Raw genomic sequence first — 11,626 nt, 5'->3', positions numbered from 1 at the left:
TGCCTAAATTACAGATGTATCTATGCCAACAGAAAGAGTGCGTTGGTTTAACCTTTTTGCAACGCGAACTGCAGTGACAGCTGGAATGCTCTTAAATGTTGATGCCAGTATTAAGGTATAGTAAATATTTGAAGGGTTGTGGGGGTATGAGTTCAGGCTAGGTGCGCAAGAGGCATGTAAATTCGGTGTCAAAAGTTTATAGGCCAAGAAGGTCGCGAAAAACATGAATATCCCCTAATGCTATCACTTGATGTAACCTCAAACCAAACTAAAGGCTTCACTTTAGAGCGAGAAGACCACATACTGCCTCCTTTTATTGTGATATGCGCGAGGGCTGCACGCGAATATCAACTGTCACCGACTAACGTGCCCGCCAAATTTCTTATTCTGGTTGTACATTGGCCAAGCGTGCGACCGTGCCTCACGAACCGTCATGCACGGTGGCTCATCTCTCAGTATTGTGAGGCAGGTGCCAGGTGGGATATGCACTTTGAAGGATGGTGGGAATGTAGGGTGTGGGGCTGTGTTTGCAGGCGTATCCGCCTTTTCCAAACAGGAGTGTGGTGCGGTGGTGATGGGTAGGGGCAGCTTTTCTAGAAACTTAAAAGGCCTATAAACTCCTCCTGTGAAATCAAAGCCCCTTGCCCACTTGACTATATTGTTACGTATCCGACTCATGCGACAAAGGAGCAGAGACGTTCCCGGCAGAAGAGCTTATGTAACCGATTCTTATTGGTTGATGGCAATTCTGTCCAGAGAGCGAAGCTTACCTGGAAGCTCAGTCAGGCTGAAGCTAAACCCCCAAACTGAAGATCACCATCTCCCTAACCTCATAACAGTCAAGCAACAGAAACGCTTTCGGTCCACATCGACCAAGATAGGTCAAATTTCGGGGGCGGTCCGGGCCAAGGTTTTCGAATGACCCGGGCTAAAATTGGCGGTAGCGACTGTGCAGGCACCATCAATTGTGACTGGAGATTGATTTGGTCCAAATGGGCCTAGGTAAAAATTTGGGTGGGCCAGGGCTAAATATCTAAAATAACCCGGGACAACTTTGGAGATCGCCATTGTGTCGGGCATGGTCCATTATGAATGGACATCGATTCTGGTCTAAATCGGCCAGGATCAAAGTTTGGAGGTGGGCAGGGTGCGCTGCTGGGCGAGTTGGTTTGACATTGTGAACTCTGAAGCGCTGGCAGACGACGGACGAAAGGACGAGACATACAGTGCGCTGAACTAACAACTTTAATATCAAAGGAAGGTGATCCGCAAGTTTTTATGCATTGACCCAAGATTAGAAGTGATTACAGGGCGTATGCGCAATTTAAAGAAAAAAAAAGCACACAAGCGAGAAAGCAGAGGCCCTGCGCAGGCGCATTTTTTGAACCCACACCATGCAGACACAAAAGACACAAGGGTGTCCGATCCACTCCTGTTGGCCAAACATCAGGCCGGGCACAAATTTTGGAAATGACCCGGGCCAAATTTGGAGGTTGCATTGTGTCGGGCACAGTTAATTATGGTTGGACATTGATTTTGATCCAAATCGACCAAGGTCAGTCTGCCAGTCTCTCAAAGTCAATCTGTTGCTATGCTGGGATTCTTAACCTTAATCCAAGGTCAAGTCAGGCACAGAACGGTGAGCGATTTTTGCGTTGAGTACAGCTATAGCCGCTATAGAAAAGAAAACGCGATGTCTGCGCTGGGCTACCCAACGCACTGAGCCCAACTAAAACCGAGCTGCTTCTGGGGTATGAAATTTTGCTCCTTCTTTTGAGAATAGCTAACGCCATATCCTCAGAATCCAGCTTATAAAACCACTTCCTCTATTAAACTTCCACGGTGCTTTCCTTCTGCGGCTCAGCACATCGGCACAGTTGTTTGCGCCCCCCCCCCCCATATCAACAGCTGCAGACTTCCAATGAGATCAGGGAGCCGACGCTTCGAGTTCCCCCACTCTCCCATTTTCCAAACACCCTCTCTCCACTGCCAGAGATAAACCATAACATGCATTTCCGGGGCCCCACGTTATGGCTCTGCCAATAGAGCGCTCGGCTGCAGAGCCGGAGTAGCCGGGCGCGAACCCGACCGCGGCTGCCGCGTTTCGATCGAGGCAAAACGCAAGAACGCACCCGTGTGCTGTGCAATGTCAGTGCACGTTAAAGATCCCCAGGTAGTCGAAATTATCCGGAGACCGCCACTACGGCACCGCTTCCTTCCTCTCTTCTTTCGCTCCTTCCTTTATCCCTTTCGTCTTGGCGCGGCTGATGTTTCCATCGAGAACTGAGACAGTTACCGCGCCTTTCATTTTCTGGTAAACAGACATTGTTCCGGGGAACGTTGCCAACAGTAATGCGCGAGAAGAAAGCGGATGAGAGGTGGTTGGTTCAAAGGGTAGATGGCGCGCTATGCATACCCACGCCCCATCTCTCTTCCATGTGCATAAGGCGGATTTCCGGCATGACTGCCCAGTCGCAGGGCATGGCAGGAAGGATGTGAGACGGATGCAAGCGCGGGATGTCGACGTGCGTCGCTAGCAGTGTTCAAATTTCTAGGTCTAATGAGGAGCCATGGGCCGTAGAAGAGTGTACCAGAAGGACAGCGTGCGGAGGCGACCCCGACTACCCTGTCATAGTCTCACAGAGCGATGCCATTACAACTTTCTATATAAGATATCCACATGATGTGTACCACCTGCAACGCAAATTTCAGTGAGAGCTACGGCTGGAAGCAGTGTCGACTGAGGTTCGCGCCTGCGTCATCTTGCCTAGATGTTGGCCGGACGTTTAGATCTTGGGATGTAGGGGGTACTCTCAAGCAATGAGTCTGTGATCAGCGTGCTTAGCGGTTTGTTCCCCCCCCCCCCCCCCCCACGGCTTCATCCATGGTCGCCTAGCGGTGATATTTTGTCGTACAAATGCGTCTAAATGATGCAGCGAATTTCTGCGCGAGCCACGCCTTGCTCTTTATGAGCAATGATTTTCAGAGCTCATGTACTTTTTCGACATCCGGACTTTCCAACATGGGTATATGGACTATAGACTCACTGAACGCGGTCATTTCGATTCGCTGTTGCGTATGTGTTGCCTAGCCGCGCTAGTAAATGAGATCATGTAGGCCTACAGGCGGCGATGGCGTACGCTCTGACACAGACCAGTCAAAATCACTCTCGATTTGTTCCTTCTTACTTCAGTACTTAAACGTTAAAACTCTCAGCAAGCTGTGGGCAGCGCCTCTTTTTCAGTCGCATCTTGCCCCCCCCCCCCCCCCCCCCTTCCCCGCTCTGGTTCTGGTACTTTTATTCCTACTTATTTCTTCTTTGTGCGATGTCAGTGCACGGAGATCAAAGGCTCAAAATATTACGTCAAAGACCTCCCCACTGGGTTGTCTTTATACCTCTTTTTCCGTTATTGCCTTCACGGCGTGGTGAAGCGTGGCACACGGGAAGTGAGACATTACTGCGCCCATTACGTTCCTTAAAACCAATTTATTCCTCGTTTCCTATCCTCATCAAGTTTGTTAGTTCTGCGCACATTGTTTTCGTCTTTAGACGATAACTAGGCATGTCGGGAAGTAATAACATAACTGCTTTCGCATTGAAAAATGATGCGGCGGCTTCTGGCATCTAACAAGAAATCCAAAAACGCCCGGCTCAAAATTAGAATGTGGTTAGGTTGATGGATGCAAACGTCCCATGCAGTAAAGAATAGCTCTAAGTGAGTAAAAATCTTTGACTGGTGGTACGATCAGGTCTTTGCAGGACTACTGCCAAATATTAAATCATGAGATGTGATGGAGGGAAAAATCTGAGCGCGCCGTTGATGTAAAGTTAGCTAGTAGTATTTCAGCAGTGTTCCCTATGTCGAGATTGAAAGCTACTCCAAGGTACTCTGAATAGCATGAAAGTCCATGCGACGCGGGCGATTTAATTATTTCGCTTTATGTTTTCATGTAGTACGCAAAAGCGTTTTCAGTAGTCTGTCATTAACAAGGCAGCTGGCCGCGTATCATAGCATTTTGCTGATTACTCATATTTTCGGTGTTGACTTGGTGCTGTGCTTGCCATCTGTTCTCGTCAACGTCAAGATCATCCTGATTGCGATTAGTACTAGCCTGCCTTCGCTTTCTAAAGTGCATCAAGAAGGTTCAGTGGAATCGAGGGGGCCGTTGATTTTATCGCAAGATTACTTGCATCCTGCAAGCGGCCGCATCAACGTTAACCACGTCCTTTAAAGCACCACGAAGTACAGGTAGGGGTTGCGATTGGCGTTTTAGTTGTCATTCTAAGTATCACCGGACGTGAGCGTTCAGTTGCTAGTTTTTCGCATGTGCTAAACTTGTTCCCTTTAACTGCCAACTTTGTACCATTATCTTATATCCGAAGGTGAGCGCGCATATGACTCGAAGCACTTTGATATCCATACAATTAGCACAGACAGTCTAAAGAAATGCGGATGCTCTCGCCCATATTGTTCAGGTCAAGGTTTTTCTTGCGGGGCAAGTGGCACTTACACCACGATTGAAGAAAAATGTGGAATGTCGCTCTGCAAGCCCCACAGGACCCGCCTCGGCCTCGGGAGGCGGTGGGTTCGATTCCATCTGCCGGGCGGATGCCCAGCGGTTTCTTCAAACAGGTACATGATTATCTACCGGTCTTGTGCTCAGCTTTTTCAGGATGGATGGCTCGGAAGAGGGGCCTTGAGACTTAAGGTATTGCAGTATATCATATAGCGAGTATACTCAATCCTCTTACGACACCTGAGGATTGATTAATGTCTTACTTTGAAGCAAGAATTTGAAACACTTGAAGAGCCAGTGAATGAGATTGAGTCGCCCGTATATATTATTTACAAAATTTGCAGCTCGATTTATACTTAATCTGTGATTCTAGCCAGTGCCATTGATGGCTTGACTAGAGAGATGAAGACACTTAAGACCTGTGTTGCTTCACAGCCTTCAACTGTCAGAATCCCAGATGAATTAACCTGAACAAAATAGCACGGTCCAACCTCCAGACACAAGGCGTGCGAACACCTCCAAACAATAACTCATTGGATGTTTTAAAAGTCTTGCGTAAGCGACTTGAAATACACTCTGCACCTATTCAAGTGGGGACAGTGTAGAGCCTTTCACCGTGTAAAAACAATGCTGCTCTAAGTTTGAAACGTTTTCAATGGCCGTTGGCCCTACTGACTTCTTACGGGCTTGGTCGAAACCTCAATCTTTGACCCAAAGCCGTAAACACAAATGTAGTGCTCTTCTGGAAAGCTATGAAAAGAAAACAGGGAGCTTTTTTGCCCATTACACACTTAGGCCAAGCGAAAATTTTAGAAATTTTTGCCGGTAAAGAACAGCCACCTTCACTTGCGTAGAAAAAAAAGGAGATCCATCCACATGGGCAAGGCGTTAATCCTACCGGACTAAGTTCATTTAGATGTTTGGTCAGTCGCATTTATATTTTTCATTAGCTTGGTGAATTCTCTTTTCGAGACGTTTGTACTTATCGAAACATAGTTTATTTAACCACAGAATGGTTGTGTGACTAACCAGTGGGCCTTTGAAGTTTTGGGAAATACCGGGACGAGCTCCGGTTTGTTGTAGTGTATAAAATGATGCATTGATGCTTTCGTTCTGCTTGATATAAAGAATTCTCAAAAACTGACGAGATGATTTTTTATACCTGGATATAATAACTTTTTACTCCTGACTCTGGTTGTGCTAAAAACGGCTGGGTTGCCCCGACCATAGCACTGCAATTTACAACCGCTTTATAACTAATGCTTGACAGCGGACTTTTACACAAGTCTTATACTGCTGTTTGTCATCTTTCGAAGCAACGTATAGGGAACTTTATCGAAGATCGAAGAGGTTATGGAGGTCGTAGTCAGTTCTTTATGACTGGTGACGTCAACGTTCACCTTTTAAAATGAAAAATGCATTTTGTACTTAAACTTTAAGCACTTGCCTTCTGCTTCGTTTCAAGCGGCTATCAACCTTTTTCCGCACGTTGAAATACTTGGACATAAATTATATCATCATGCTTTCTCCACGTGAAGATTCGCTTAGGAGAGCGCGAATACGCTTCTTTTATCGTGCAACCAAAATGTCGTACCTTTTATTTGTTAATTACCGCGCTTTGTCCGAAGCCAGGACAAGGGTGATTGGATCGGCTAAATTTCACACAATTAAAATTACTTATAGATATCTGTTTTACTCTGCTGTTGAAAACTAGGAAAGGTTATGTTTTTAGCCGCTTTACGATTGAGTCTGCAACAGGCAAAACGCATTGCTTAAATCAGAAAAAAAGTAAATATTTCCATCCAAGGCCGCTAGCACTCAAAACGAATCCTGCAAAGCAGTGGGATATTGTTATTCACATAAAGGGTGTGTATCCGGTATAACAACCGCCAAGGTGGCTCAGCGGTTATGGCGCTGGGCTGCTGAGCCGAAATAGGCTGGTTCGATTCCGGTCGCGGTGGTCGAATTTTGATGGAGGCGAAAGGGTGTAGGCTACCGTGTGCTGTAGGATGCCATTGCACTTTAAAGAATCTCAAGAGCCCTCCAATTCGTCGTCTATTATGAACTTGATGTTTGGTTTTTATGGAAAGGAAATGGTGCAGTATCTGTCTCACATGTCGGCGGATACCTTAACCGCGCCGTAAAGGATGACATAAATGAGGGTCTGAGAGAAGAAAGGAAGAAAGAAGTGCCGTAGTGGAGGGCTCCGGAATAATTTCGACCAGCTGGGAATCTTTAACATGCACTGACATTGCACAGCACAAAGGTGCCTTAGCGTTTCGCCTCCATCGAAACGCAGTAGCCGCCGTCGGGTTCGAACCTGGGAACTCCGGATCAGTAGCCGAGTGCTCTAACCACAGAGCCACAACGGCGGGTGACGTCTATTTATAGCCTCAGCCGCTTCGCGGCGTTAAAGCCCCTAAAACCTTAAGAACCCAACGCTAACCATTTTTTTATACGTTTCTGGTTTATCTATTATAGTTTAGGTAGAATTTGTTGCTTTTTCTAAGCTGATAATTAGAATTTCTATTCACCTGCAAGCAGTTAACTGTATTATGCCATACACTTGGACCTTGAATCAGCATTTTTTCCACATTGCGGAGAATGAGATATTCGCGGTATTTTTTCCAGTATTACCAAGAAAACGTTTTCTCTCGGTCAGGGTATTTTGTATGATTTATCACCTAGATATTTTAACGAATAAATCATGTTTTTTTTGCTCGCGACTGCCAACTCGACAGCGTTGAAGGCATCGTTACACAGAAAATTCTGGCGTCGGTATAGTGAGCAAAAAATCACGAGCATGACTCTGGAATGTGGTCCCAGAGAGCTACCTAAGAGGCAGGTTGTCCACTTAGGTCACGTTACCTTAGAGCATTATCACAACCTGCCCACCGGATAGTGAGAAAACTGCCTACTGTAGCAGGTGGCAGGTAAAAAAAAGAATAAATTAAATTAAGGCATCCCGTCATTTTTATGTACGTAAGCAAATCATCTTTTTCCTAGCATGCGGTGTGTTCTCCTAAGCTTTTAAATGAAAGATGCCAGCTGCATATTCAAATCCTCGTTTAAATGTTATGCCTATTATGTGACATGAGCAAGGTAGCTGCATTTTTGAAGTTTTCCCGTAAACTTGACAACGACACTGTTTATTGTCAAGCTGTAATGTCAATCTACATTACAATGCGAGGGGTGCAGAAATTAGCACATAACCTGTAAAGTAATGTCGCAGCTACAAGAATTCAATGCAGAGAGTACAAATGCATTTTCTTCTCATGATCGCTTTATATAACCCAGTGCAATGACTAGATATAAAGGAGCCTTGGCATACGCTATAACCATTGGCGCTCAACTAAGCACACACCAATAGAAGAATACACTGCTCATACCAGAGACGTAAAACTAAGCAATTTAGTTGTTGTGATTGCCTGAATTACATTGTTTACGTGTTGTGTTTTCATGGTAGTGTAAGCAAGAATTGTGACCTGTGTCAGGCGCTGCCACTCAAGCCTTTTAGACAGTCTCAGTCAAATTTCTTTAGACTAAACTTTGTTATTATTTATAATCTTGTTATTTACTCGGAAGTATATATTAATGATATTCTCTTTACCATGACTTACTACAGGAATCTTAGAAGCCAGGCACGCCAAACTAACTTCACATGAAATGTACCTAGCAATACCGACTTGCCCCGCCACGGTGGCTCAGTGGTTAGGGCGCTCGACTACTGATCCGGAGTTCCCGGGTTCGAACCCGACCGCGGCGGCTGCGTTTTTATGGAGGAAAAACGCTAAGGCGCTCGTGTGCTGTGCGGTGTCAGTGCACGTTAAAGATCCCCAGGTGGTCGAAATTATTCCGGAGCCCTCCACTACGGCACCTCTCTCTTCCTTTCTTCTTTCACTCCCTCCTTTACCTTTCCCTTACGGCGCGGTTCAGGTGTCCAATGATATATGAGACAGATACTGCGCCATTTCCTTTCCCCCAAAAAAACAATTATTATTATTATTATTATTATTATTACCGACTGTCCAAACCTCAGCATGCAAGCAGACGCTGCGAAATCAGGCTGCATAAGAGGCATATTTAAATATACTGGAAGTGTCTGCAGCTACTTCACAGGTACCACAGCCCATCACAGATAATATTATCATATAGCAATCAACAGGGTTTTCAGTAAGACACGATTTCAGCAAAGCCATTCAGCGCGCCTTTACGGGTGATGTTCGAGTATTAACCACTGGAAATCTCTAACTATAAAAGGGTATGCGCAGCGCAAGTACGCGAAGACAAAATAGCCGAAATTCCCTTAATGCGGTCGTGTGACTATCAAGAAATGGCAAGCGTACTAAGGCATCAGAGGGTCGGATCCACGGATAATATTAGAACGTTTACCGCGATAAGATGGCTGTAGCTTGTTCAGAACAGTGTTATGTGTAGGGATAAGAGAGCAAGCTTTCTCCTGCAGTCGCAACAGTCAGACTGAAGACGGTGATAATTAATCACGGGGGTTTATGCGCGTGCTTTCCGGGTTTCACAGCGCATGAGCAACTGAAGTTACCATGGGTAAAACAAGAAGTGAAAAAAAAAACCGACTGCTTCAGTGATGGAGAGCCAGTTTTAGCATCCTAGAGTTTGATTCCAACATTTTCTGCTTTTAAATTTATTTACTCACGATAAGGCTAGTATGGCATTCCTTCCTAAGGGTAAGAGTCATGACAGCAGTTCCTTTAAATGAGAAATGTAAGAACTCAACTTAATAATTTTAGCTAAAGGCCAATGCATGGCAACGAGATGAACGCCGGAGAAACAGACGCAATGTATAGGTCAGGTATTCAGGACTCAAAGGATATTTTTTTTAAATTTGACTCATTTATTTCTTGTCTCATACTTTTGTGTATACCCACGCCAATGGCTCTCCTATATGCACATAACTATGTCGGTGCGTCGAGCACTCTAGCTAAAAGTGTAATTTTTTTCTTATTCCTGAAATATTGCCATTCAGTGGGCCACCATATCTGTGCGAGAAAGGATTTTAAAAAATCAAGAAGATTTGGACTAATTCTAGCGAAAAAGTGCTTAGAGCGAAGAAATTACAATGTTGTTAACGTCCTCATCTCCAACAATTGAAAATTGTTTTTTTTTCTTCTGTGTTCTAGCATAGGAACGCTCTGACGCCGTCCATTCTGGGCATAGCGAAGCTAACGTATTTTGCGCTCTTCTATTCTCTCTGCAGAGCTCCGATAAAAATTAAAATGGACTAGCCCAGCTAATCCAGGATATACAAAGCGAAAAGCGAGATTGAGGTCACCACTGACCCACGGAGCCGGTTTTGCGCGTTTCATTTCTTGAAAATGAACGGAGTTTGCAAAGCTGTCAACACCACTGAACTCTATGAACGCCGTCGGCTCAATTGTTTTGTTTGGTTTTTGATCCTTTTGCCGCAGTTTAGCAAGGCGTGCCTCTCGTGATTCTGGCGTTTCAGCCGCTTGTATAGCCTTGCACTTTTCATATCTTCGCTGTTTTTGAGCCAACTCCCACGCTACCACTTCTGGGTCTTCTTCTCCTCATTCCATGGCAAAAGGTCAGACGACGGAGGCAGCGACAACGGATACGGCAGAAGCGGCCACCTGCGCTCTGCGTGCCGTCACTCGGTTTCGCGCATGCGCAGCTGTGGCAAATCTGTAGTGTGGCTCACGCGAAGCCCGGTGTTGACGAGCCTAGTGAAGCTTTTCGCTTCAAAAGAGAGTTGAATGAAAGAGGGACAAAATGTTGCAGAGAAAAGATGCCCATGGCAACAAATGCTTCCGCCAAAGCGAAACCATCGTCTGCTTCACACGCCGCGGTGGCTCAGTGGTTAGGCGCTCGGCTACTGATCCGGAGTTCCCGGGTTCGAACCCGACCGCGGTGGCCGCGTTTTGACGGAGGCGAAACACTAAGGAGCCCGTGTGCTGTGCAATGTCAGTGCGCGTTAAAGATCCCCAGGTAGTCGAAATTATTTCGGAGCCCTCCACTCCGGCACCTCTTTCTCCCTTTCTTCTTTCACTCCCTCCTTTATTCCTTCCCTTACGGTGCGGTTCAGGTCTCCGCTGAGTTGTGAGACAAACACTGCGCTATTTCCTTTCGCCAAAACCAATTTTCATTTTTTCAGCATACCCGCCGCGGTGGCTCAGTGGTGAGGGCGCTCGACTACTGATCCGGAGTTCTCGGGTTCGAACCCGACCGCGGCGGCTGCGTTTTTATGAAGGAAAAACGCTAAGGCGCCCGTGTGCTGTGCGATGTCAGTGCACGTTAAATATCACCAGGTGGTCGAAATTATTCCGGAGCCCTCCACTACGGCACCTATCTCTTCCTTTCTTCTTTCACTCCCTCCTTTATCCCTTCCCTTACGGCGCCGTTCAGGTGTCCAACGATATATGAGACAGATACTGCGCCATTTCCTTTCCCCAAAAACCAATTATTAATTATTATTTTTTCAGCATACATACCCCAATTCTAAGACGCCGTCCCCTCCTCCAAAACGGTAGCGCTCATGCGGGTGCTCAATTTGGTTGTAAGTCCCTGCTGATACTTCCTCCTGGCCGGATTAGGAACGGACCGCGCTTTACTTTGGCCCAGTGTGCACGAACGCGCTCGCATGCCGGCCACTGCGCTCGAAATTTGTGTACCTCACTTCTTGCGGTTGCACAGTATTTTACAGCCGTCTATGCGTGCCGTGCTATATGCCACAAAGAACCAGTTTACGCAATAGCAGAAAGGACAACCTGGGGGCAATGAAACCTTCATTCACGCTGTTCGGAGGTGGGAAGTGAGTTTTTATTGGCGGTTCGCCGTAAAGTCTTCGACCGTTCTGCCAGGTCAGTCAAGAGCCCTTTGTACGGTCCCAAATACTCCACTCACCCACCCACCCATGCTTCCGTAAGTCACGCCAAGGAAAGTAGACTTATGGACGACCCCTACTAGTACCGCCACCTTTTCGTGATGTGGCCGGTGTATATTAAGAGCGATTCGTACTAAAATCACAAGATGTTTGACGCCAACGCAACTGGAAGTATTCTTTCAAAACATACGTTTTTGCTTTTCCTATGGTGTTTCGATGTTTTAGCAGGGT

Source organism: Amblyomma americanum, chromosome 5 (genome assembly GCF_052857255.1).
Source record: "Amblyomma americanum isolate KBUSLIRL-KWMA chromosome 5, ASM5285725v1, whole genome shotgun sequence".
Classification (NCBI taxonomy): domain Eukaryota; kingdom Metazoa; phylum Arthropoda; class Arachnida; order Ixodida; family Ixodidae; genus Amblyomma; species Amblyomma americanum.
Note: the sequence above shows the minus strand (reverse complement) of the source record.